Source organism: Sapajus apella, unplaced genomic scaffold, assembly GCF_009761245.1.
Source record: "Sapajus apella isolate SASKATOON/1434 unplaced genomic scaffold, GSC_monkey_1.0 scaffold9, whole genome shotgun sequence".
NCBI classification, from domain to species: domain Eukaryota; kingdom Metazoa; phylum Chordata; class Mammalia; order Primates; family Cebidae; genus Sapajus; species Sapajus apella.
Window position 1 is genome coordinate 8,454,670 of NW_022436949.1, and position 17,364 is coordinate 8,472,033.

Sequence of the window (17,364 nt, forward strand, 5' to 3'; positions counted from 1 at the left end):
GTGTAAAATAAACCTACATGCCTTTAAGTCAATGATGTATAGATTATAACAATCCAAAATTGATGTAAATTTGTTGTGTGACAATGATGTTTTAAGTGGTGGACTAAATATCATTTAAAAAGCTCAACTATTAGTCAAGCATCTAGATATAATTTTAATGAATATAAATAGTATTCAGTAATTCTTTCTCTATTTTTTTCAACCATAGTGTAGTGCATATAGAAGAAATATTTTCAAACCATTTTCCTTTCTCTATGGCAGTGACAAGAGCATTATCAGGGAAAAACTAGGCTTTATTGAGATAGAATTTATACAATTTAAGTTTTTTGTTAACAAACTAATGTAAAATTATAAATTCATAATTAAGTACACAAGTGAGCATTGATCTAAAAGGAGAAAATAAATTTAAACTAACAGTGCATTTTAAAATGTTAGTGGAAACCACTAATATTACAGAAATCCAGAAAATCTGCATGATATTTTTTGAATTACAGTGCCTGTTTATAACAGTCCCAACCCCTGCCCCATATTTGGCTGCATGCTCTTTGATCACCTCTTCATACTACAAGGTTTTCTTGTATCTTTCTATAAAACAAAAGGAAAAAAAAAGCTTTTCTCTAGAATATTTAATCAAAATATAAAAACATTAAAATATAAAAACATTTTTTATGACTTGTTAGCATCCCTTTTAGTATTCTAACTTATTATTGAAAATATCGTGCAATTTCTAGAATTGTGTTCCAAAATTGGGAAAGCCTTTAAGGGCATTTTAAAATACATGCATACGATTTAGGGGAATTTTACACACATTCTGGTTCCTAAGATATTGCAAATGGATTCTATTCCCCAACTTCTAGATTGGGATGTCATAGAACCTGCTCATATCATAATGGGATTTCATTCCTACAGCACTTTAAGTCAGTAGGTGGAAGAGTATTTCTAGAAGTCATTCCTATATTGAAACAGGTAGCAGTCATCTAGTTATGCACAGAAGTGACTGAATCTCAACAATATTTCCCACTAAACTCAAACTAAATGTACCTTCAACTTCTCCTTAGCTATATCCTCAACTGTTCCCAAATATGCTGTGCCATCTAACAAGAGGAGTTGAATAGCAAAAAAGACAGTGTTCTTAACCCATTGCAGCTAAAATATCTTTTGCAAACTTTTAAAAAGTCAACACATTGGTCATAAACACATTGATGGCCCTTTTCTGGACCTTGGAAGGAATCTATGCAAGTAAATTTCATTTGCTTCAAGATGAACCTGGCACTGAACACGATGTGAAGATTAGATTGAAAGATATTACAGCCAGGGGCAGTGGCTCATGTCTATAATCCCAGCACTTTGAGAGGCTGAAATGGGCCGATCACCTGAGGTCAGTTTGAGACTAGCCTGGCCAACATGGTGAAATCTCATCTCTACTAAAAATACAATTAAAAAAAAATTAGCTGGGCATGGTGGTGTGCACCTGTGGTCTCATCTACTTGGAAGGCTAATTCAGGAGAATCACTTGAACCCAGGAAGCAGAGGTTGCAGTAAGCTGACATTGTGCCACTGCACTCCAGCCTGGGTGACAGAGTGAGACTCTGTCTCAAATACATACACACACACACAGCTTAATGTGTAGATCTGAGTTCTTTATATTTATAAAATAAATAAATTTATATCTTCTAAAAATCTAAAATTTAATTTTCATAGATTAAAGTTTCCTTCTCTGAGTAAAATAATATGAGACTGTCCTTGCATCTGTTCTCACTCTTCCTGGTCTCCTTGCATGACTTCAGCCAAATGCTATCACTTACATAATGTTGCTTTTCTGAGACATCTGTCTCTACCTTTCTCTTGAGATTCAGGTCTGAGTGTCCTACTTTGATTTGTTGGTCACTAACATCTTGACATTTCAAAGGCACAGTCCATCACATACTATTCCGAAGACATGTTCTACCTTTATTTTACACCTGTAACCTCATCATCAATGAATGCTTATGTCTATCTATGTCAGTCAGGGTCCTCTTAATCACCTCTTCACATGCAATCTTTTACCCACGACAACTACCTTACTTTCTCATTTCTCATTTTGGTTATTGTAAGAGCATATTCATTTGTGTCCTTATCTGACGCCTGAATCTCTTGTCAAAGCACATACTTTGAGATTATTCATGTCAAGATTCCAGTTAGATAAATATACAGATTTCCTTAAAATTTTTCTGTGGTTTCTAGATTTTGGGATAATTGTCAAATGTCTTTACTGAACAAGCCAAATCTCCTGACTCTTTTTCTTGCTCCCTTTTCTACTGTTCCATATGCAATCTCTACTTAAGCCACTCTAATTGATATTCAGTTTTTTAACTTAATGCTTCATCCTTCTGCCTTCTATGTTTACTTAAGGGAACATTCTGACCCCTCTTCCCTGCTGAAGAATCTTCTTCATGGACTTCGGGACTCACCTCAAAAGTAATCAACCTCTTCAGAGAAAATTTCCCAGGTATGATAGGCTAATTCGTAAGTCAGATCTTTCCTTTGCTTTCACAGCACCTGGGCATACATTTATGAGATGGTTAACAAACCACATTATAATCACTGTTTTTTACTTTTTTCCCTGTAGACTGTGGGTTCAATGTGATTAAGGGCTATGTTGTTTATTTCTGTACCCTGAGCACAAAAAAATATAGTGTCTGATACATAGGAGATGTTCTCAAGTATTTTGAATGAATAATTAAATGAGAGAAACATTCTGAGGTGTGATTTAGCAACTAACCCATTAAAAGTTCAATGAATAGGTAGGTGTGAGTATAGAGTTTTCATAAGATCATGTAATTTGAAGTAGAGAAACATGCACCTTTTTCTTTTAGTCTGTTGACAACTTAACAATACTAATGATACTATGTCTTTTCTCTCCTTTCTATATCTTAGTGAATCTTAAAATATTAAACTATATAAAAGAAATTAAGTCACTAATGATATGATGAATCTAAAAGTAGGGAAATAAGCTCAATATATATTTAGAGCAACTTACAAATAGGAAACTCAGTGTGTAAAAATTGATACAGTGTCTAGGAGTATCTAAAATACTTGGATAAAGTATTTCTATTTTGGGAAATCATGACTCAATAAAATTTCATTATTGATGATAATGGTTATTGAAAAATAGACCATAGTCAGAAAAAGTTAAAAATGTTTATTAAAATCAATACTTATTTATAAGTATATATATAAAACTATCATTTTTGATAGTTTTACCTGTTTGTATACCTCTCTAAAATGTCTTTCACCCTCTTTTGCTATCTTTTTTTCTCTTTTTCTAATATGTATGCATATATATCAATTTTTTTTAATATTCATGTATTTATTCTCAGAACATACAAACTTATCTTCTCAGAGAATAGAAAACAGAGATTTCACTCAGTGACAAAGCTGGACACAGCCAGTTCACCCTGTCCCCCATCTACTTAGAAAATACCCTGGGGGAGGGATGCCCAGAGCACAGAGCACCCCTTGGTGCATGGCTGTGCACATGTCTAAAGGCTCTTGACTTGCTTTACAATCCAAATGGGAAAACAGCTGTCCAGATGACAGCAAGATTCCACTGTCCATAATCCTCATGGTGCCAGGTCTCCTGGGGCATCTAGGGCAACAATGCTGCCACAGTTTATATTGTTATACAGTCAAGTCTGTGCCAAAGGAGGTCGCTCAGGCAGCCAGGATTCCGTTCAGTCTGGGGAGCAATGCCGGCTGGCTGCCCCCATATCCTGTTATGAGGTGATGGCCCACTGCAATCCCAAAGCAAAGAAGGGCAGAGGTGGGCCAAAAAGCTGCAGTAATTTGCTCTCCCCACCTCCGACAGCATCATCCTCTCCTTTCGCAGCCCCACACGTAGGCCTCCTGACCTGAGGTTCTGGGCTAGGAAGTCTGATTGTTTTCGTAAGCCCCCAAAACCCAAGAGTGAGGACCTGGGAAGAGGGATGTGAGGGTTCTGAAGAGGCAAGAGGCAGCTTTGGAGTTGCCCTCAGCCCACGGGAAGAGTGCTGTGTCAGGCAAATATGGTCTCTTCACGGCGCTTCTTGGTGAGGATGGTGCCTGGCTTATGCTGGGCATCTGGATGGTTGGCTAGCTCGGGGGGACAGGAAGACACTGGGCTTTCCAGGATGGCTTGCTTCAACTTGTAGAACACAGCAGAGTCCTCTTTTGTGAGGAAGGTGATGGCCACCCCACTCTTGCCTGCTCCTCCCATGCGGCCAATGCGGTGGTTGTAATCTTCAATATTTTTGGCCATATCATAGTTGACAACCATAGACACATCTTGGATGTCAATACCATGACCAGCCACATCTGTAGCCACCAAAATATCCTTGGCCCCAGCCTTGAGGTTGGACAATGCAAATTCTCGCTGCTCCTGGCCTTTTCCACCATGCAGTGTGCAAGCATTGTACCCCATCTTCTCCAGGGATTTGGCCAACACATCGTAGCCCTTCTTCTGGTTGACAAAAATAATGATGGGTGGGTCAAAGCCTTGCTCCAAGATTGCCAGCAGCTTTTTCCTCTTTTCTGACTCTGACATGAGGAAGACCTTCTGTTCCACACGCTCATGGGGCTTGCCTGCGGAACCAATGTACACCACAGCAGGTTGTCGAAGATAGCTCCTGGCCAGATGCTCCACCGTTGGGGGCATGGTAGCCGTGAACATTACTGTTTGGCGGTACTTATGTTTTCCTGACTCAAAGCTGGCCAGCATCTTCTCAGGATCTTCAGCCTCATCCATGTCTGGTTTCTGGTTGCTGACAGGCATGTGCACCAGGATCTTCTGGACATCTGGCTCAAAGCCCATGTCAATCATCCTATCTGCCTCATCCAGAACCACATAGGTACAGCGGCTTAGCAACAGGTAGTGGTTCTCCAGCACATCAATCAAACGCCCAGGGGTAGCGATCACAATCTCACAACCCATGTGCAGCCTGAAGCCCTGGTCTTCTGTGGAGATGCCACCAATGACAGCCACAGTGCGGATGCCTAGTGGCTTCCCAAACTTAATGGTCTCTTCCTCAATCTGTTGAGCCAACTCACGGGTAGGAGCCAGGATGATGGCATAAGAGCCTTGGTCTGACTCTTCGATCCTGTCAATTTTGGGAAGTGTGGTGATCCAGACCAGCAGTGGGATGAGGAAGGCTGCTGACTTGCCGCTGCCAGTCTCAGCCACACCAATGATGTCACGATTCTGTAGCCCAATGGGAATTGCCTGATGCTGGATAGGTGTGGGTTCCTTATAGCCACACTTATCAATGACATCCAAAATGTGGGGGGGAAGAGAAGAATCTTTCCAAGATCGGATGGGATTGGGGATCTTGCTGCCTTTGGTGGTGGTGCTGTAGTCCTCACGGAAGATCCGCCAGTCCCTGTTCGTCATCTCATCTAACTTTTTCTGAGACCAATGACAACCATCCCAGGGCTGCTTGGCTTCCTTCTTACGAAGTTTTCAGAGTCTTGCCTCTTCCTGCTCCTTTTCTTCCAGGGTTCGTCTCTTCTCCACTAGATCTCCATAGAAACGTGACTGCTCTCGTTTCTGCTGCTTGAGGTCAATGCCTGCAATGAAGCCTCGCCCCAGTAACTGCACCTGGTGCCATTCTTTGTACAGGGGATTGTAGTCGATGGATGTGTCTTCAGATGCATCCCATTCAAAAACAAACTTTCGGTCATTGAGATGTCTCGTTCGGCGCCGCTTTTTGATGCCACCCAGGTAACGCTCCTTAATGGCATGCAGTTCCTTGCTCTTATCCTTCTCTTCCCGGATCTTCTGCCGCCCTTCCTCATCCTCATTTCCATTGGTCTCCCGCTCCATCCTCTCCCTGCGTTCCCGATGTTCCCGTTCCTGAGGATCTTCCAACATCTTCCTGCCCAAGCCTTGGAACTGTTTCCTTTTCTTCCTCTCTTCTTCAAGCATCTTCTGCCGCTCTTCCACCTCCTGCTGCCATTGCTTTAGAGCCTCAGCCTCTCGTTCTGCTTTGGAGAGAAACTTGGGCTTAGCCTCAGCTTCTTCCTCAGCCTTTTTCTTGGCCAGAAGTTCCTCCAGGGATAATGGCTGGGCCTTAGGCTTCTTATCACCACGTTCATCCTCTTCATCCTTCTTAGACTCTCTGTCCTTCCGAGATTTAAAGTCCTTTCCTCGGCCAGGAGATAAGCTGGATCGTTTACGGTCCTTGTCCCGTCTCTGCCCATCCTTGTCTCGATCTCAGTCCTTTTTATTCCGATCCCGCTCCTTATCTCGTTCTTGTTCTTTGTGCCGTCGTTCTCTTTCTGTAGATTTGGAACGGGAACGAGAATGAGAACGGCTGCCTCCTCGACGTCTATCCCTCGAACGATGCCGCTTCCTACCTTTAGATGGGGAAGTCTTCCGGTCCCGGTCTCTATCCCGCTCTCTGTCAGGTGTCCGTGATCCCTTCCTTTCCTCCTTGGAAGGTGATGCATCCCGGTCTTTTTTGTCAGCCAGCTCTCCTGCCATCACCCTGAGTCTGAACCGCCCAACGCGGCCTTGTCAACATCGCGGAACCGTCACCATCCTATATCAATCTTAATTGGTTGTTTTATGTGCATTTATAAAAAGATGGAGCATCTCTTTGAATTGATTTTCTGAAAGTAAATATTTTCCTCTTTCCGCTATTGCGTATTTTATTTCTTGCCTAAGTTTCTATTGGTTTACTCTCGAAAGGTCTTTATTTATTGAGATTGTCTATCCACCTTACATTCCTCAGTATTGACACCTAACTTTATGACATGCTAACCTCATAATGTAACTAACTCAAACTCATTTGGACAGTTCATCTTTATCTTTAATATAGCATATGAAATACAGGTTATTATAGTAATTAAGAATAATGCCATATTTCATTAGCTATGCCTCACTAGGAATTTTTAATGATTTGAATAGGAATGATGCTAAAATTTACTTTTATGCTAAAAGAAAAAATCCTGTTAAACAAATAAATAGTATACATATAATTTTAAGAGGATGAACTTAGAATATTTCAAGTCCTTAGCAGTGTCACTTTGCATGGTAGTAATCAATAGATAAGGTATTTTACTTGATATATTTTACTTTACTTATATCACTTTACCTAAAAATAATCTGTCTATGATGTTTAAAATTAGTAGCCAGGCACAATGGCTGATGACTATAATTCCAGCTACTCAGGAGGCTGATGTGAGACAATCCCTTGAGACCAGGAATTACAGGCCTATCTGGACAACACAGTGAGACCCTGTCTCTACAAAAAAATAAAACAATTAGCAAGGCACGGTGGTACATGCCTATAGTCCCAAGAACTGGGGAACTTGAGTTGGTAATTTCATTTGAGCTCAGGAGTTCAAAGCTATGGGGAGCTGTGATCATGCCATTGCACCATTCCAGGCAACAGAGTGAGACTCTGACTCTTAAAAAAATTATTTATGATTATGTGTTAGCTATGATCTAATTAGCAAACTGAATTTTAAATATTCTTTCTTTAGAAATGTTCACATATTCAAATTGTTTTTCTGAATTTTTTCAAGTTACGAATTTGTTTTTCTATATAACTTGAATAGTGCAGGTGTCAAGAATTGGATATTGTTTCAAAATAAACTGATATTTCAATACTTCAATTAAGATTGACTCCATTCTAGTTACTTACCATGTAGCAAAAATAAGGAATTTAAAGTTGATTCATTTTTTAAAGTAGTGAACACATAATAAGAAAGTCAACATGCAGATGTCCTAAAATTATTTATTACAATAAATTGTAATTCAAATCAACTGCTAAGAGTATATTTATTTGTACTTCCTTTTCTGATACCAAAATGCATTTATAATGTTAATATGTTTGATACTAATTAGCCCAAGTTCAACTCTAACTCTGTCATCTGTGAGCTCTGTGATATTGACCAAGTTACTCCATTTCTCTAAACTTTAGTTTGTTCCTTCATGAAAGGTGGAAACAGTAGCTGTTTTATGTTTTTCATAAGGATTAAATGGGATTATGTAAAATGTTCTCAACATGGTCTCTGACATAATGGTACTCAAAGAAGAGTATGTCAATTAAATAATTTTAATGCAATTAAATGTAAACATTCCATAATAGTGCATATAACCAATATCTTCAGTTTCAATTATAATTAATAAATAAGGCAAATTTTTATGATCCCTAAAAATACCCCTTTACAGAATATTATTTGTAAAAAGCGAGTTCCTTACATTGGCTCATGTATTGTATATAATTAAACATTATTTTTAAATTGCTGAACATATTTTCAGGCTATACCTCCAGGATTAATAGGTAGTATTGGATATTAACGCACAAACTGCATTTAATTTTATTGACTCATTTTATTCAGCCTATTTAATTAACTTCCTTGGTAATGCACTTAATAGTGGAGCCCTTTTCGCATTCTTATCCCTTAAATGCTGGCTTTACTCTTTAAATCTGTCCTCAGCTCACTTCTCTTTTCACCTATCACTCCTCAGATGATCTCATTCGCCCCAGGAACTTCAGTTACTATCTATTTGCTAATAAGTTCTACATTTATGTCTCCAGCACATAGCTCTTTCTATCATAAAATGCATGCCCTATTGAGCATCTTCATCTTAATTCCCACAGGAACTATAAGTGCATATAAATTGAATTCAACGTAATCTGCTGGTAAACTATTCTGTCTCTGATTGTATTTATTGAAATGCAATATGCTGTAATCAACCCAGTTGTAAGAATTGAAAATCTGGATATCATTTTTAGTTTATCTCTCCATCTCAGCCTTCACATTAACCAAACATCAAGTTCTATCATATCATCTCCATTTTCACTGTCACAACCCTGGATTAGGCCATATCCACTCTTTCTTATAATATTTCGACAGATGGTTAAATGTTATGCTTTTACTAGTCTTTTTTTGCTTCCATTTCAGACTCTGCAACATAGTCAGAGTGATCCTTCTAAAGCACACATACAATTATCAGACCGAGTTTTAAAATCAGTGAAGCTCAGGCAAGAGCATAAATGGAAGTGCATGGCTTCTGTGACGGATAATTTTAGGCGTCAAATTGACCAGATTAAGCAATATCTGCAGAACTGCTGAAGCATTATTTCTGTATGTGTCTGTGAGAATGTTTCTAGAAGAGATTGGTGTATGAGTCAGTGGATTGTCAGGGTGGAGATCTATACTCATTTTGGGCAGGAACCATCCAGTTAGCTAGAGTCCAAGATAAAGCAAAAACAAACAAAAGAAAAACAGAGCTGGTAAACCCTTCTTCCCCTGCCCTTGGACATCAGAACTTCAGGCTCTCTGGCCTTTCTTTGGGTTCCAGGATGTACCACCCATCCCCACAAGATTATCAGTCCTGTGGCCTTGGACTGAGAATTACACATTCAGCTTCTCTGTTTCTGAGGAGTTTGTTCTTGGATTGAGCCATGCTACCAGCACCCCAGAGTCTCCCGCTTACAGATGATCTGTCATGGAACTTCTCAGTATTCATAATCACAAGAGCCTATTCCCCTTATAACCCCCTCTCGTCTCTATCTATCTATCATCAATCAATCAATCAATCAATCATCATCTATCTTATTGGTTCTGTCTCTCTGGAGAATCCTGACTCATAGCATCTCTGCCCTCAAGCTCCATTCATTACTCCTAGGGGCCCCAGGCCCACATATGTAGCCACTCCAACCTGTATGTCCGATTATTGTCCATTATCATCCTTCCCAAAACAGTTGTTCAGGGCCCTTTATTCCAGCCTATAGGTGAGCCCACAGTTGAGATCAACCCATAAAGGGACAGACCCAGGGAAGGGGCCACAGAGACCATGGAAGCAGTTTGGGATTATCTAGGTATGGTATACTGGGGGACTGTATACACAGAGAGTGCTATAGAAGGGTGGACACTGGCTCCAAGCAGGCCTGTGCCCTTGGCCCCTTGGACTTCTTGCCCTATGAGGAGAGTCATAATTAGAAGAAGCCATGAACCAGGGCTTATTTATCTGGGTGTAAATGTGACACTGCTAATATTATTAAGTCCCTTTTGAAAATTCTTTAATAACTCTCTGTTTTCTTCAAGATCAAGTCCCAACTCCACAGAACAGAGTAGGGGCTTTTCAAGGTCTGACTCTAGTATATTTGTTATTTTTCAACATACTATATTTTATATTCTACAATTCTATATTCATATTCATATATTTATATTTTATAAATCTGATAATCAGAAGTCATTTCCATTCTTTAAATATGGAATATTTTCTTTTCTACCTAGACTTTGCATAAGCCATTTTTTTTTTTTTTTTTGAGATGGAGTCTCACTCTGACACCCAGGCTGGAGTGCAGCGGCATGGTCTTGGCTCACTGCAACCTCCGCCTCCTGTGTTTAAGTGATTCTCCTGCCTCAGCCTCCCAAGTAGCTGGGATTACAGGTGCCTGACACTATGCCTGGCTAATTTTTGTATTTGTCATAGAGAAACGGTTTCACCATGTTGGTCAGGCTGGTCTCGAACTCCTGACCCCAGGTGATCCACCTGCATTCGCCTTCCAAAGTGCTGGGATAACAAGTGTGAGCCACCACTCCTGGCTAATATAAACTAGTTTCTTTGGCATGCACCATCACTCTCCACATTTCCTACACATGGGCATTTCCTTTTCATATTTCAGGTCTCAACTAGATAATACCTTATTTAAGGAAATTTTTCTTACACGTACTCATAATAGGCCTCTTTGTCTCTCTACCACTAAAAATTTATGCATTTGATGCACCATGTCCTTACTGTTTTATTTAAGCAAATGGCAAACATTTACTTATAAATCTGACTGGATTCTCATGCAGAGATTATGATAAATCCCACTTACTTTTGGAACCTAATCCATGTTCATTGCCACAGTCTATAGGGTAGTTTTCTGTGGTCATTTGCCCCCATCTCCTGCTGTTTTGTTTTCTCTCCTGTTCTGTTCCAAGATTTAAGCCTCTTCACTGATTTATGCCAAGAGTGTTTCTACTAAATTTGTGAAAGAATTTTGTTGAGGTTAATTCTGTTGAAGACTGCAGTGGTCATCAGAGGGAGTCCACAATTATATGCAACAACATTTCAATAGGAAAATTCTTATGCCTGTGTCTTCTTTGATGGTTCTCCTTGCCTTCCCTTGCAATAGGGCTCTTAGTCGTCCTTATTCTTACACCACCTAAAGTCAGCCTCAAAGACATTTTGATTTGAATTTCTTCCAGAGAAACCTTAATAATGACCCCCACCTTAATTTGGTGGATTTGTTATCTCTGTCATAGTTTCTATTCTTCAGAAATATTATTGAAGAATAATCTAAATAAATCCAATATGTTTTTCCAAAAGTATTTTTATACCAGCTACTCAAAAGAAAAAATCCTATATTTACATTATTTTCAGGATGTGTTCAAGAGTGGGGTTCAATTGACTGTACACTGCTTCAGATCCATCAGAAAGCTGAGATGGAACATTTACTGCAACACTTAAACATCTGACCTGAATAAATCTTGAGAGTTATGTATTTGTCACATTAAAGCAGCCTGAACTTCAGTAACAAAAAATGGGGGTTAACCTAATAAGCTCTGACCCATTAAAAATAAGTCCAAATTATGTATTAATGTGTAACTGATCATCATTAGCAACATTCCCATGAAACAGATGTCTGTCTGCTCCCCACAGCATTGTATCTGTGAAGTTTGCCATCTCCAGAAATGAATCCTTGATTTATTATTGCCCCAGTCTAATTAAAGAAAATGTTAAGCCTCCGCTTCGTGATTCATACTTATTGACTATGTGGTCAGTGAAGGAGAAAGAAACCAGAGGTTTTTGGAACAAAAGCCATCTGTGTCTTATTTTGAAACTGATTTTTAAAAAATACAGTGCATCCGTGGGAAAATGACAGCAATTATAAACTTCTGTATGTGAATGTTGAAAGGAAACAGATTTAGAAGTTGTTAATTAACTAATAATTCTTTTCCATGTGATATTATAGCTCAACTCAATTTCTGCAGACATATTTTAATCATGGCCACAATACTAGATAAAGACAATACTGAAAGACAAAGACACTTTTAATTATCTCTACAATTGAAAACCTTATACAAATGCTAATCTTTAAGCTGAAACTATTATTAAATGATACAAATTCAATTTAATACAATGCAGTAATATAAATTCCAAGCCAGATGTTATATTGAACTTATTATGTGCAGCAGATATTGCTTTTTATTAGTAAGTTAGCCATAGAAAAGCAAATTTAATTTTGGATATTTTAAACTATATGTAATAAGTCTATTTCTTTAACAGTTAAGGTAAAGAAGATGACAGAAGAGGAAGCCTCTGGTCTCTGTCTCTCCACCTAGACAATAATTGCACTGGCAGAATCTGTCTGATGTAAGTATTTTGGAAATCTGGAGTCTATTAAAGGCTTGAAACTTCCAGAGAAAGGCTTGGATGGTAAATTGCAGTTAATTTTAGTCAATTTCAGCTCTTAGAACAGTAGCAGACACCCATCCTGCACCCCAGATTCAGAGCAGACAGCTGTGCATGTGTTCTTGGAGCAACCTACACACAGATTACAGATGCCAAGGTGGGCACAAAAGGACCCTATCTTCCAAATACTGGGGATCTATGCTCTAATTGCTGATCACAGAGGTGCAGACAAAAGGTGGGAAGCTATTGCTTTGCTCCTACTTCCATTATTACAAGCCCACACATCCCACCTTTGGTTGATGTGAATTTCAGTGGACTTAAAGGGCTGGTTTCTTTTTCCTCCCTTCATTTTCTCTTTTTCTACTTTTAGAAGGAAGACGTCAAAAGAATAAAACATTAAAAAGCAATTGCATGTGTGGGAAGAATTAGGAAGTGACCATGTATTCTCAGGGAAAGGTATAGGCTCAGAAAGGACCTACCAGGACCTTAAGTTTATACTCATGCTCATCGCTGGCAGAGACAGGCTACAACAATTATAATGCAAAAACAATAATAACAAAAATAGCAAACCCTGGGAAAGCAGGAGAATCTGATTTCCAGAGTTACTATGTTATTAGCTTCAAATCTCAAGTTTATTAAAAAAAATTATGAGACATTAAAAAAACCCAGAAAAGTGTAACTCATTCGGTAGAAAAAAATGAAACTAAATCAATAGAAACTGTTTTTTAAAAAGACCTCATGGCAGATCTGCTAGACAGTGATTTCAAGCTGTCTTAAAGGTGTTTGAAGAACTGAAAAAAGATGCAAAGAAAGTTAAAAAAAATGCATGAACAAAATGAAAATACTGATAAATAAAAAACCTAAAAAAAAACCTTAGGAAGAGTTTAGCATATAATAATGGAGTAACAATAAGAATCCTTGGTTGAACAGCTCAAGCCACTGCTCTGCCAATGGAGTAGCCATTCATTTATTCCTTACTTTCTTAATAAACTTAACTTTACTCAATGAACTTGCCCCAGATTCTTTCTTGCATGAAATCCAAAACTCTCTCTTAGGGTCTGAATCGGGTCTGCTTTCTAGTAACATCTTTCTGGTAAATCCAGAAGAGACTGTACTGAAGAGACCCCGACCTAAGGAAAAAGACTGCAGTACCAATTGGCTGGATTTGGGAAAGTGGTGGGGTATCCAGGTAAAGGATGGGATTGGGATAGAGGCCCAGTTTAGGGGAATTAGAGTCTCTCCTAAGACAGAGTGGGTTAAATGACCCTCTTAACAAAAAGGCAAGAATACTTGTGCAAACTTAGGTTTGAGGTCCAAGTTAGGAAGGTTAGAGTACTTCCTAAGATTTAGAGGGCTTTGGCTGGGCATGGTAGCTCATGCCTGTAATCCCAACACTTTGGGAGGCCGAGGCAGGTGGATCATCTGAGGTCAGGAGTTCGAGACCAGACTGGCCAACATGATGAAACCTTGTCTCTACTAAAAATACAAAAATTAGCTGGCTGTGGTGGTGAGTGCCTGTAATCCCAGCTACTTGGGAGGTTGAGGCAGGAGAATCGCTTGAAACTGGGAGAAGGTGCTTGCAGTGAGCTGAGATCATGCCATTGAACTCCAGCCTGGGTGATAAGGGCAGAACCCCATCTCTCTCTAAAAAAAAAAAAAAAGAAATTTAGAGGGGTTGGAATACCCTTTCAGTAAACTTCCTCTTGACTCAGAATGAATTTGACATTATGGCACGTTAAAAACCATTTTCTTTGGATTAATCTGCCTTGTACTCTTTGCTGATGGCTGTAGGTAACAAGAGTAGGCATGTATAGGATCACTGTGATAGTGGCAGTGGCCCATCTGGAGCAGCCACTGTTGGGCTGCCAGATGCAGTGGGGGAGACAAGGCCAGGGCTGTGGGCTCTGCAGAGCTGGGGGGCAGCCAGGAGTAGGTGGGAGCCTGCCCCCTACTGAATTGGCAGGATGGGAGTGTCATGCTCCTAGGTAGAGCTGCAGTCACCCAGCCAGGACACTGGACCCAGGCATCTCTGTGCTCTCAGGGACCCAGGAACCCCCTGACCCCTATAGGCTTCCAAGTGCCTGCTCCCATTCCCTGTCCTCTCCCAGTTATTGGCACCCGCTATGGGGCAGAGCAAAGTTGCGGCCGAGCTTGGCCACTGTTGCAACCCAGCTGGGTGTGTATGCACTCAGGATGACACTGCCATTCAAGCCCCCTGTTGCCTTAGTCTGCTCTGGACTTTGGGTGCTGACAAACATGGGAGGAAGGCTGAGGAGGGGCTGAGGGTGGCTCAGCGCAGACCTACAGGTGGCCCTCTGCATGAACAGCTTGGGTATTGTGGATGACATGTTGATGATGGCAGGAGGCAGACAGGCTTGTGGGTGGAAATGGGGCGGGGGAGTCCCTGGTGAAAACCCACCTTCAAGCCAAGGACAGCCTGAAGCCTGGGGGCTGGCATGCCAGTTCCAGGTGGAGTCTCTGGCCTGGAGTGAAACTTGTGCTCCTTCCAGGCCCTCCCATGCCTGCCCATGGACAAGTCAGCATGCACTTCCTCCCTTGTGAGCTCATAAAAACCCTGGACCCAGCCAGACTCGAACAGATGTTGGGACTACCAGCTGCAGGAAGGAGATATCCACTTCCGGTCTCCTTGACTCTTTAGGACAATCTACCTGCAGAAAAGAGCTGATAAGAACTGCTTCCCACCTCTCTGAAAATACTTCGTACACTCCTGGTAAGCCATAACCTTAGTTAAGGCTTGTTGGTTTTACCTGTGAGGTTGCTTTTGGTAGAGTTCAAAAGCCAGAAATATCAGCCATTTGGCCTGGCTAAAGTCAAATAATAAGATATTTAAAAGGATTTTTTAAAGAGCACTATGGTTAGAAGTCAGCTTAATTAAAATTAGATATTCAAGTTTTACCAACCTGAGACTCCTTGGGAAAAACAAAGGAGGCACCACAGACCCCATTTTGGGAGAACCTCTGTTTTCCTCATGAAACCCCAGGATAGATCCATCTCAAAATCTATGGCTCTTTTCTGTTTTGCCATAGATTTTGAGATGGATCTATCCATTATCTGATGTTTCTAACTTCTTTGGGTATCAGAAATTACCTGGCATTATGAGAGAGTTTTGCTGCATAATAATGGTAGAAAATATACTTTTGGGGATAGCTAATTGTAGTTATGGGAGGATGTTCAGCTGTTTGCACGTTTAGATCAGAGAAGCATGCTCTTAGCCACCTGAAAATATGGAAATGCCAGGTTCCCTCCACTAGAGATAAAACTCCCATAGGGGATGAGATAATCACAGAATGAGTGGATTGGCCGGTTGCTTTGCAACAAAATACACAATAAAATCATTGCACTGTCTTGCTCCAGAGTGTTTATTTTTGGGAAATCCAGGATCTGGTTTAAAAATGGGATCCTTAAATTCTGGGGATCTGTTTTGCCTTCCAGCTATACCTGCTGGACTATAGAAACTGCATGCTATCCTGACCCTGTTCCTCTAAGGGCTCTACCCTAAGGCCAGTAATCCTATCAAGAACTAGCAAATGAAAAATATTACAACTAATGGATCTTCTGTCTCTGTATATGTGTTGTGTGTGTAATGTTCATATGAAAGAGCGTTAATTAATTGGCTTAAAATATAAAAGCTAAACCAAATATTTTGTCAGAAAAGTAAAAGGCATAATGCCTGTTAGTTCACATAACTTTAGTAATCTTTGTGAAATAAAAATAATTATATTGGTAAAATAAAAATGTCTTCAAGATTTAGACATTTGGTCTAAATTATACAGGTTTGCCTGAATTAAAGGGTTAAAGGATTGTTTTAAGTTAGATTTGATAAAGCTGAAGGCTTGAACATGTCATGGAAGGTTTGTGAAAAATTAATCTTGTAAAAGAAATTCTGCATGTGAACATACTGGATAAAGGGTATTATACAGTTTTTCTGTAAACTGAACATTAAAATAAAAGCACAAAAGATTTTTTTTAGAGCACTGATCTACCTTTTGACAAAAATTTATAAAGAGTTTTAAGAGGTTAATAAAAATCTTACCTTATGGTCAGACATTAAAATTGGATACATTTGTCTATAAAGTTTTATTAAGAATTGGGTTTGACATAAATAATGCACTAATGCAATGGTGAAATTTGGCTTATTTGGTATAAAAACCATGCAGGAAATATTGTCAAATATAAAATGGTGTTAGGCTTTCTTTGGGTGTTATTTGTATAAATATATTATTATAATGTGTTCCAAAATCATGGGAAACTCCTCTAATTCTAATATGACTTAGTGTATGTTATCACTAATTACAATTGTTATGTAAAATTGTTGCATGCACAGAAGTAACCAAAATTTTCTTGCCAATTGTGGCTTTAGTAGTTAGTGACTGTCCTAAGATTTTTTTTTTTTTTAATCACCTACAGACAATTGTCTTGTTTTGGTTCTCTTTAGAAGGTAGGTCATAGTCAGCTGTTGGACTTAGACAGATACTCTTAAATGCAGGTTTCTGATAACTTTGGAGACAGTGACATTTGAATAGAGAAAAAACTTTCAGGACTCATTGAAAGCTAAAATGTAAATAAATATCAAGTGGGACAGGAGCTAACTGTGTGGAGCAAACTAATAGAAAACTGAAGTAAGCTTTTTTGAATTTTTGCTTAAAATGTTGGTGATCCTTTGTTTTTCAGAGCCAAGAAAGCTTCTCTTTTGAGCTATTCACAGATTTTAACAATTGAGTAAAGTTCTGTCAACTAAATTTGGTGCATATTTGTTTCTCTCTACCTCATTTCTCCAGAATTCATACACTATTTGTGAATATTCTTAACTTACAGCAATATTTTTTTCAGGAATGCAATAAGACTCTGTGTGATTTATGTTCTTTCCCTTTTGATTTCGTATATGTTCTGCAATTGCTATAACCAACAGA

General features: G+C 39.3%; 2 pseudogenes across 2 annotated transcripts; both read right to left on the reverse strand.

The window, feature by feature from the left end:
• Positions 1–3,328: 3,328 nt before the first annotated feature.
• On the reverse strand, positions 3,329–6,536 carry LOC116551268 (annotated as a pseudogene). The gene has a single exon (XR_004268816.1). The product of XR_004268816.1 is annotated as a probable ATP-dependent RNA helicase DDX23 pseudogene (transcript).
• On the reverse strand, positions 5,920–6,543 carry LOC116551269 (annotated as a pseudogene). Its single transcript, XR_004268817.1, has one exon. The product of XR_004268817.1 is annotated as a probable ATP-dependent RNA helicase DDX23 pseudogene (transcript).
• Positions 6,544–17,364: the final 10,821 nt, after the last annotated feature.